Here is a 6,550-nt window from a genome sequence, read left to right as displayed (position 1 = left end):
AAAGTTGTGAAAACTAAATGTCCTCCCATTGAACTTCATCCAGCCTTACCCTTCCCAGATCTATTTTCACTCCATTCATATGTATGTGTTACTCCATTCTGATCAGTATTTATTCTTTAAAATGTCTTTAGGCCTCTACTGTTCTCTCTTAGGAAAAAAGGTTCTTCAGCTTTCCACAAAAATAACCCCTCCCTTTTGGTTCCATGTAGAACCCTTTTGGAACCAAAAAGGGTTCTCCTATGGGGACATCCTAAGAACCATTTTTTTCTAAGAGTGTATGTGTAAAACATCTTCCATGACAGTTTTCCTCTGTCTTAGGTTTTCCTCTTTCATTGAGGACCAATTTTTGCCCTGTGGATGACCTCTCTTCATTCTTTCATTTCAGTGTGTGTGTGTGTGTGTGTGTGTGTGTGTGTGTGTGTGTGTGTGTGTGTGTGTGTGTGTCTGTGTGTGTGTGTGTGTGTGTGTGTGTGTGTGTGTGTGTGTGTGTGTGTGTGTGTGTGTGTGTGTGTGTGTGTGTGTGCATGCATATGTGTCTGTATGAATAAGTCTTAGGCTACATGATGGAGAAACTTGAGAAGTACATATGAAGTTCATGAGTTGAAAATGCGCACCATAATGTGTGCTGGGCCTCCTTGTGTAATCCACCTGGGTACGAAAGACTACTGTATTTCCATAGTCTCTCATTCACAGCAGTCTCCATTCATAGCACTTTCCTTTCTCCACTACCCTAGCTCTAATGCTCTCTGACTGATCACATCATTGTGTATTCTCAAGTATGGCCACATTCCATGGATGCAGACTGTGTGAAATAAGGGAAAGGCGATAGTGACTGAAATTCAAATATTTGCTCATATTTCTCATCCTGCCATTTTGTTTTTTAATTAAAGGCAGACGTGGTAATGTCATGCATGGACGGGGTCCGGGGCTACTTTTGAGAGTTGTGTCACTTTGCAAAAAATAGTGAAATATCAATTTACCCCGCCAACAAAGAGAAGTGTGCTACTTATGCAGACGTTGGGTAACTCAACCTACTGAGAAATGCATGGGGAGCACTGGTTGAGGGAACGAGGACAGATGGAGACATTTAAAAGAACTCAAAATCCTGAGACGAGTTTGGTAGCAACCTGCCATGGTATCTTTCTCTTTCTCATTGGACGAGGAACGCAACGTTTTCGATGAGTTGTATTTAGCCTTCCAGGTGAGCAAAATTGGTTAAATATATTTTTACCCAAAATACATATTTTCAACGTCTTGTGCTCATAGGGTCAAATCAATATTTTTTGGTCACATGCACCAAATACAACAAGTGTAGACTATGTAGTGAAATCGTCATGGGTGAAAAGGGAGTACAGGAGGAGACTGAGCATGCACCGCTGAGTGGCTTCTGTATTGAGGGTCAGCGCGGTGGATGTGTTGTTGCCTACCCTCACCACCTGGGGGCGGTCCATCAGGAAGTCCAGGATCCAGTTATGGAGAGAGGTGTTCAGTCCCAGGGCCCTTAGCTTAGTGATGAGCTGTAGTCAATTAACAACATTCTCACGTAGATGTTGTTTTTGTCCATGTGGGAGAGGGCAGTGTGGAATGCAATAGTGATTGCGTCATCTGCGGATCTGTTGGGGTGGTATGCAAATTGGAGTGGGTCCAGGGTTTCTGGGATGGTGTTGTTTATGTGAGTCATGAACAGCCTTTCAAACATTTCATGGCTACAGATGTGAGTGCTAAGGGGCTGTAGTCATTTAGATAGGCTACCTTGGCGTTCTTAGGCACAGGGACTACGGTAGTTTGTTTGAAACCTGTAGGTATTACAGGCTGGGTCAGAGAGAGGTTGACAGCTGGTCAGAAGACACTTGCCAGCTGGTCAGCACATGCTCTGAATATTAACCCGTTTAAAGGTATTATTCACAACATACAGTCGTTTGGAACAGCTGGTGCTCTCACGTATGGCTAAGTTTTGATTGCCTCGAAGCGAGCATAGAAGGCATTTAGCTCGTCTGGTAGGCTCGCGTCACTGGGCAGCTCTCGGCTGGGTCACCCTTTGTAATTCGTAATAGTTTGCAAGCCCTGTCACAATGAATATCAGAGCCGGTGTGGTAGGATTCACTCTTATTCCTGTATTGACGCTTTGCCATTTTGATGATTTTCCGGAGGGCGTAGAGGAATTTCTTATAGGTGCCCGGATTTGTGTCTTGCTCCCTGAAAGTGGCAGCTCTAGCCTTTAGCTCAGTGCGTATGTTGCCTGTAATCCATGGCATCTGGTTGGGATATGCACATACAGTGCATTCAGACAATATTCAGACACCTGGACTTTTTCCACATTTTGTTATGTTACAGTCCTATTCTAATCAATCTACACACAATACCCCATAATATCAAAGCGAAAGCAAATGTATTTAAAAAAAAAACAGAAATACCTTATTTACATAAGTATTCAGACCCTTATATGAGCTCAGGTGCCTACTGTTTCTATTGATTATCCTTTAGATGTTTCTACAACTTGATTGGAGTCCACCTGTGGTAAATTCAATTGATTTGACATGATTTGCAAAGGCACATACCTGTCTATATAAGGTCCCACAGTTAACAGGTTATGTCAGAGTAAAAACCAAGCCATGAGGTTGAAGGAATTGTCCGTAGAGCTCCGAGACAGGATTGTGTTGAGGCACAGATCTGGGGAAGGGTACCAAAACATTTCTGCAGCATTGAAGGTCCCCAAGAACACAGTCAAATCAAATCAAATGTATTTATATAGCCCTTCGTACATCAGCTGATATCTCAAAGTGCTGTACAGAAACCCAGTCTAAAACCCCAAACAGCAAGCAATGCAGGTGTAGAAGCACAGTGGCTAGGAAAACTCCCTAGAAAGGCAAAAACCTAGGAAGACACCTAGAGAGGAACCAGGCTATGTGGGGTGGCCAGTCCTCTTCTGGCTGTGCCGGGTGGAGATTATAACAGAACATGGCCAAGATGTTCAAATGTTCATAAATGACCAGCATGGTCAAATAATAATAATCACAGGCAGAACAGTTGAAACTGGAGCAGCAGCACGGCCAGGTGAACTGGGGACAGCAAGGAATCATGTTGCCAGGTAGTCCTGAGGCATGGTCCGAGGGCTCAGGTCCTCCGAGAGAGAGAAAGAAAGAGAGAAAGAGAGAATTAGAGAGAGCATACTTAAATTCCCACAGGACACCGGATAGGACAGGAGAAGTACTCCAGATGTAACAAACTGACCCTAGCCCCCCGACACATAAACTACTGCAGCATAAATACTGGAGGCTGAGACAGGAGGGGTCAGGAGACACTGTGGCCCCATCCGATGATACCCAAGAAAGGGGCAAACAGGAAAGGGGCAAACAGGAAGGATATAACCCCACCCACTTTACCAAAGCACAGGCCCCACACCAATAGAGGGATATCTTCAACCACCAACTTCAACCACCATCCTGAGACAAGGCCGAGTATAGCCCACAAAGATCTCCGCCACGGCACAACCCAAGGGGGGGCAACAAACCAGACAGGAAGATCACATCAGTGACTCAACCCACTCAATTGACGCACCCCTCCTAGGGACGGCATGAAAGAGCACCAGTAAGCCAGTGACTCAGCCCCTGTCATAGGGTTAGAGGCAGAGAATCCCAGTGGAGAGAGGGGAACCGGCCAGGCAGAGACATCAAGGGCGGTTCGTTGCTCCAGAGCCTCCAGTGACCTCCATCATTCTGAAATGGAGGAAGTTTGGAAACACCAAGACTTTTCCTAGAGCTGGCCGCCTGGTCAAACTGAGCAATCGGGGTAGAACGGCCGTGGTCAGGGAGGTGACCAAGAACCAGATGGTCAGTCTGACAGAGCTTTAGAGATCCTCTGTGGAGATGGGAGTACCTTCCGAAAAGACAACCATCTCTGCAGCACTCCACCAATCAGGCATTTATGGTAGTGGCCAGATGGAAGTCACTAATCAGTAAAAGGCACATGACAGGCCGCTTGGAGTTTGCCAAAATGCACCTAAAGGACTCAGACCATAAGAAAAAATATTCTCAGGTCTGATGAAACCAAGATTGAACTCTCTGGCCTGAATACCAAGGGTCTAATCTGGAGGAAACCTGGCACCATACCTACGGCGAAGCATGGTGGTGGTAGCATCATGCTATGAGGATGTTTTTATGCTGCAAAGACTGGGAGACTTGTCAGGGTTGAGGGAAAGATTAATGGAGCAAAGTACAGAGAGATCCTTACTGAAAACCTGCTCCAGAGCGCTCAGGACCTCAGACTGGGGCGAAGGTTCACCTTCCAAATCTACAACGACCCTAAGCACACAGCCAAGACAACGCAGGAGTGGCTTCGGGACAAGTCTTTGATTAGCCTGGACTGGCCCAGCCAGAGCCCAGACTTGAATCCAATCGACCATCTCTGGAGAAAATACAAATACAGGTGTGCCAAGCTTGTAGTGTCATGCCCAAGAAGACTCGAGGCTGTGCTTTAAGGTGCTTTAACAAAGTACTGAGTTAATCTTACCGACGTGGTTCCTGCACAGGAACACCTCAGCGGAAATTTCAGAGATCCACCTATAGTACTATAGTATAGTACTCGATAAATCTCAAACTTTCATTAAAACACACATGCAAGGTACTGAATTAAAGCTACACTCGTTGTGAATCTAGCCACCAAGTCAGATTTGTAAAATGCTTTTCGGCGAAAGCATGAGAAGCTATTATCTGATAGCATGCAAAATACCAAAACGTCACCTAAACAACAGATTTTGCGGTAGCCGGCGCTACACAAAACGTAGAAATAAAATATAAAACATTCATTACCTTTGACGAGCTTCTCTGTTGGCACTACTATATGTCCCATAAACATCACAATTGGGTCTTTTTCCCGATTAAATCCGTCAAAGTATGTCCAAAATGTCCATTTATGAAGGCCGTCTGATCCAAGGAAAAGTCACCTTTACGAGACGCAACGTCACTTTTTAAAATTAAAAAAGTTGCCTATAAACTTTTACAAATCACTTCAACGACTTTTGTAAACCAACTTTAGGTATTAATAAACGTTAATAATCGATCAAATTGATCACGGGGCGATCTGTATTCGATAGCAGCAAGTATTGAAATCATCGTCCATTTTTTTTACTTTCATAATTTCCTGGGTGCACCTCAAGACAGGAAGTGCCTATACGTCATCCCACCAAGGATAAATGTGCTAAGAAATGCCAGTATTGGCGACATCGTGTGGAAGCTGTAGGCGTTGTAAACGGCGGATTAATTTATTTTGTGTGTTTTTTGTGTGTTTTTTGTGGATTTTTACTCCTAAACACATTCTGTTATAGCCACAGACACAATTTTACCAGTTTTAGAGACTTCAGAGTGTTTTCTATACACACATACTTATCATATGCATATACTATATTCCTGGCATGAGTAGCAGGACTTTGAAATGTTGCGCGATTTTTAACAAAAAGCTGCGAAAATTCGCAGCATCCTTAAAAGGTTTTAAGGGTCTGAATAATTAATTTGTAAAAAATGTAATGAATGTGGAAAAAAACTAAACTTTTTTTGCTTTGTCATTGTGTGTGTAGATTGATGAGGGGAAAAAAAACTATTTCATCAATTTTAGAATAAGGCTGTAACTTAACAAAATGTGGAAAAGGTCAAGGGGTCTGAATATTTTCCCAATGCACTATATGGTGACTGTGGGGACAAAGTCATCAATATACTTATTAATGAAGCCGGTGACTATTGTGGTAAACTCCTCAAGGCCATCAGATGAATCCTGGAACATATTCCAGTCTGTGCTAGGGAAATAGTTAGGTTAGGTTAGCATCTGCTTCATCGGACCATTTCCATATTGAGCTCAACACTGGTACTTCCTGTTTGAGTTTTTGCTTGTAAGCAGAAATCAGGAAGATAGAGTTATGGTTCGATTTCCCAAATGGAGGGAGGGGGAGAGCTTTGTATGCATTTCTGTGTGTGGAGTAAAGGTGATCTTGAGTTTTCATCCCTCTAGTTCACATGTGACATGCTGGTAGAAATTAGGTAAAATGGATTTAAGTTTTCCTGCATTAAAATCACTGACCACTAGGAGTGCCACCTCTGATCAGCATGTTCTTGTTGCTTAAGGCCCTATACAGCTCGTTGAGTGTGATCTTAAAGCCAGCATCGGTTTGTGGTGGTAAATAGACAGCTACAAAAAATACAGGTGAAAACTCTCTTGGTAAATAGTGTGGTCTACAGCTTATCATGAGGTATTCTAACTTAGGCTAGCAGAACCTTGAGACTCCCAAAATATTATAGGTGCAACAGGCCTGAAGTTGGCATTTTTGGATACAGGCACAATGCAGGAGGATTTCCACGGTATAGGTACAATGGAGGTAGACAGTGACTGCATGCAGATAAAGTGCATAATTCAGCAATGCTGCTCAGCACTGTTCTTGAGTACCTGGGGTATGACTCCATACGGACCCACAGCCTTCCTGGCATTGGTCAGTTTGAACTATTTTGGTTTGGTTCGATTTCTTCGGATCCCCGTTAGCTTTTGCCGAAGCAGCAACTATTCT

General features: G+C 43.7%; 1 long non-coding RNA gene across 1 annotated transcript; it reads right to left on the bottom strand.

Moving 5' to 3' along the window:
* Positions 1 to 2,392: 2,392 nt before the first annotated feature.
* LOC149984553 (uncharacterized) lies at positions 2,393 to 5,135 on the bottom strand. Its single transcript, XR_016494964.1, has 2 exons — positions 4,809 to 5,135; positions 2,393 to 3,121 (listed from the first exon to the last, which is right to left on the bottom strand). It is a non-coding gene; the product is annotated as an uncharacterized LOC149984553 (long non-coding RNA).
* Positions 5,136 to 6,550: the final 1,415 nt, after the last annotated feature.

The sequence above is a fragment of the Oncorhynchus mykiss genome, chromosome 3, assembly GCF_057628025.1.
Source record: "Oncorhynchus mykiss isolate SJ-2025 chromosome 3, ASM5762802v1, whole genome shotgun sequence".
NCBI lineage: Eukaryota > Metazoa > Chordata > Actinopteri > Salmoniformes > Salmonidae > Oncorhynchus > Oncorhynchus mykiss.
Note: the sequence above shows the minus strand (reverse complement) of the source record. Positions and strands in the feature narration are given on the sequence as shown.